This window comes from Pithys albifrons, chromosome 11 (assembly GCF_047495875.1).
Source record: "Pithys albifrons albifrons isolate INPA30051 chromosome 11, PitAlb_v1, whole genome shotgun sequence".
Classification (NCBI taxonomy): Eukaryota; Metazoa; Chordata; class Aves; order Passeriformes; family Thamnophilidae; genus Pithys; species Pithys albifrons.
The window spans coordinates 21787095-21791134 of record NC_092468.1 but is presented as its reverse complement, the minus strand read 5'-3'; positions in this window follow the sequence as shown (position 1 = coordinate 21791134).

The window sequence follows — 4040 nt, the reverse complement described above, 5'->3', positions numbered from 1 at the left end:
AATCAACTACAGTTCTTGATTTCTGCTTTTTTGTTGATTTTGGAAGGGCATCTTCAACATGGTAAATGCCATGCAAACTTATGATAATATCAGCCTCTCATTATTGCTCTGGTGGTCTTTAATTTCCACATCATTTATAGGTTAAGTGCAGAGGTCTGAGTCCTCCTGCTCTTCAGTTGAACATAACTTTGTAATGGAGGAACCAATTCTGCTCAGTCTTGCTGACTCTTGGAGGAGGAGGAAGAGTATACCTGCCCTTCAGTGTGGCTTTACCCCCTCTTACAGTGTGGATGCACTGTTACCTTATCCTGCTAGGTCAAGTTTCAGCATGATGCTTCTATTTTTATTAAAAAAATAAGTCTAGTTAAAAAAAGTGAGCTCCCATTTTTCTCTTAGTCCTAAATCATCTTCTAATTTAAATGGGATGATTTAAAATGGACAACAGCCTTAAAGTGTTTTAAAAAGACAGTAGTCAAAGAGCAGCAAACTCTAGTCTAAGGCAATGTACTCAGCAGGGAATTAAAGGCAGGATTGGTCCTAGACTGAGAGGATCCCTGGGGCTTGTACTGAAGCATAGCTGCTTTTTTGGATATGGGCTGTCAGAAGTTTTTCAGTGAGAGAAGCAAAAATAGTGAGGTGGTTTTTTTTTATGTTAAAATAACAAGTTGATCAGTGATAATTCACACTGCTTTGCTGATCTGACAACTTCTCATCTAATTACCCCCAGCAGTGTACAAGTCTTTGGAATACTGCAGGAAAGAGTAGGAATCATCTGATCAAATTTCTGGTAGGGTATGATCTTGTGTGACTGCATTGCAAGTTTGCCAGCAGGGGACGAAGTGCTGGTGAGGGAATAGGAGGCGGGGTGATCTCTGCCCACTGGACAGCAAATGTGTATCCACTGTGGTCACACTGAGTGGGGCTCCCTGGGGTCTGCTCAGTATTTCCCTTGACTGAGTGGGAGAGTGTTTTACAGCTGTCACACTGCAGCAAGGAAAGTACATAATTATTGAGGGTATTTTGGTTGGTGTTCTTTTAAATCTTGGGTGAGATTTTTTTTGAACCCAGAATTTTAAACAATAATGTTTTTACCATCTCACCTCATGGGATGTGCTTTGTTGAGTAACAGGATTCATCTGGGTTTGTACAACACCTGGCTTCAGTCATAATATGCAGTTCACGTCTCCTGAATAACTTTAAACTTCAATTTGGAGCATTTAGTAGAATTCAGTGTAATTTCTGAAGTATTTATGTTGAGATTTCTGCATTGTAAAACTAGAATCTGTGCTACTCTTTAAAGACAGAAACTCTGGGATCAAAAAGGAAATTCCTTTCTAACTTGTCATTCACTTACCTCTGCTACAGAGTCACCCAGCACAGGTCCAGCATACAGAATCGTTTTCATTCACAAAGAATGGAATTCAGAAGAGGTTAAAAGATGGTGTTCATCTAAAACACAACCTCATGGGCTGCACAAAATCAAACAGTTCAGTGAGTTGTACTCATGGCTACAAGAACCCTTAATCATTGCTCCAAGTTGGTGCCTCTTGTAAGTGAAGAGCAGCTGTCACAGGAAAGGGTCTTCTGTTGGATGGGTGCTTGGTGGGGTGGTGTACAAGGAAGCAAGGACTTGTTTCCTTGCTTAAAATAATTAGAAGAACCCCACTGAGATATTTAAGAACCAGCAGCTGGCCAAGGGACTGGAGGAAACCTGGAACACAGGTTGGAGCCTTTCACAAACCTATAAAGTACCTAGAATTCATAAACATACACTCATAGCAAACTATTAAAGCATTTATGGCCTAACATGATTAATCTTTTATAGGTTTGTGTTCAAAGAGAAAAGGTGGAGAGCTTACAGCTGCTTGAAAGCAGCTGTTTGTGAATCTGTTGTAGATTCAACAGGACGTTTTGACCTGTATTTTGCAGAAAAATAGTTGCTGTTTCAAAAATAGGAACTGAAAACTCCATTGTGAGATGGATGTTTACAAGCTCTGAAAGCCCGCCATCAGAGACAAAGCAGGGGCCAGCTAGAATGTACTTTAAAACCACAAAAGCTGTTGAAAGCTGAAAATGTTGGCTGAGTGCTCCACGCAGCTGACGTTGGAAGGGTGAAGGCAAACTGGTGCCACGTCCTTTGCCTTGGGACTGGTTTTAAGCACAGAGCCAGAAACCTGCTCTCTCCCATCACTAAGGCAAGCTGAAATGGCAATGGGAACACCATGAAAACAAACTAATTAAACATCTAGTGAAATAGATGTAACACTGTCAGATGTTAGGCAAACAAAAGTCATTTTTCAATAAGAACATTACCACTATTTAAGGCTGAATTTTCAGCTGGCACAAAGTACCCTGTCAGCCTCTATACAAATGCAACCAGGCATTTGTTTGCCTAATTTAGGTCGTTAGATCTGCAATTACCACCCTACCTTCAAATTGTAATTAGTTTAAGCTGTGTTGGTGCCTTTATCAGCTCATCCATATACTAACACTGACTTCAAGAGCCTGACTACAGAGGGACCTACCCTCTGCTTTTGATACCTCTCATCCTTTCTTTCCCCTCAGCACCTCAATTACTTTGAGGGCTGAGGAAGAAAGAAGAGGCTCCTGGCCTAACGCTGGAGAGCCCAGCTTTGCTGCTCAGCTTCCCAGGAGATCTGTAGAGCCCATCCTGTTTTGGGGGAAGTAAAACTGTGTGCCTACCAAGGCTCAGAAGCAGTTTGTGTTCTGCTTCACCTGCTCAGGTTTCCCTGACACCTGTGAGGACCAGGGAAGACTTTTTGCACTTCCCTCACCTCCTTCTCCACCCAGAGATCAAGGAAAGCACAGCAGTGTAAGTCATTATCAATTTATTAATGGATCTTTAAAATGGAGTTGACTGGAATATAAATAGTACTACCTGAGCGCTTGGAGATTCTGGGTTGTGTACAGTTAACAAAGGTAATGTTTATTTGTCAGTGTTTGGAGATACAAACTGCCTCTCGTAAATGCTCCACTTGTGCCTTCATCCCAGCTGTCAGTGATGCATTGGCTTTGTTGGATTGTGAGCTCTTACACGCTTTCTGCTGCTTTGTGATGGCAAAGATGGTATTTCAGTAGTTTCTCCAATGTTTCAGCCTGGAGGGAATGTAAATATAAGCATAAATGATTTTGAAAATGTGCCTCTTTTTTTGTGTTTCAGTGGCTCGTTCATTAGAGTTGGTATGGCTGACAAATCAGCACTGATTGCTAATTAAAAAGCAGAATATATTAAGGAGTTTCACACTTCCATTTCTCCCTCCAATTGAAACCCTGTCTGTATGAGTGTGTGCTAGTGAAGCTCTAATGGATACAGTCTAATTACTTGCCATTTTTGCTTTGACTTAACAGTTCATGAATTACAGTAACTCTGACTGACAGATCACTGTTGATTACTAATTAAATGGCAGAATCTGGTTTTATGCACCTCCAGCTTTTACCTCCACAAAAAGGGACGTTCTTCATCTTAACAAAAAAAAGCTTTTTCTCTGCTTGTTTGTTGATGTATAAACCTGATGCTTTTATCCCTTTGGAAAACAAAAATTCTTAGGGCACATTTTACAATAGCAGTGGATAAATGTATTTCAAAAGTAAAGTCACTGCTGTGTTGCCATAAAGGAAGCTTTGGGGAGAAAGTGTTCAAGGCAGCTGTGCTGGTTTTGGCTGGGGTAGAGTTAATTCTCTTCACGGTAGCTGGTATGGGGCTGTGCTTTGGATCTGTGCTGGGAAGAGTGTGGATAACTCAGGGATGTTTTGTTATTGCTGAGCAGTGTTTACAGAGCCAAGGGCTTTTCTGCTCCTTGCCCCCACCCGACCTGTGAGTGAGCTTGGGGGTTCACAAGGAGTTGGAAAGGGGCACAGCCAGAACAGTTGACCCCAAGAGATATTCCAGACCATATGGTGTCATGCTCAGCACATAAAGCTGGGGGAGAAGAAGGAAGTGGGAATGCTGAGGGTGATGGCATTTGTCTTCCCAAGTCACTGTTACAGCTTTTCCTGGGTATGGCTGAACACCTGCCTGC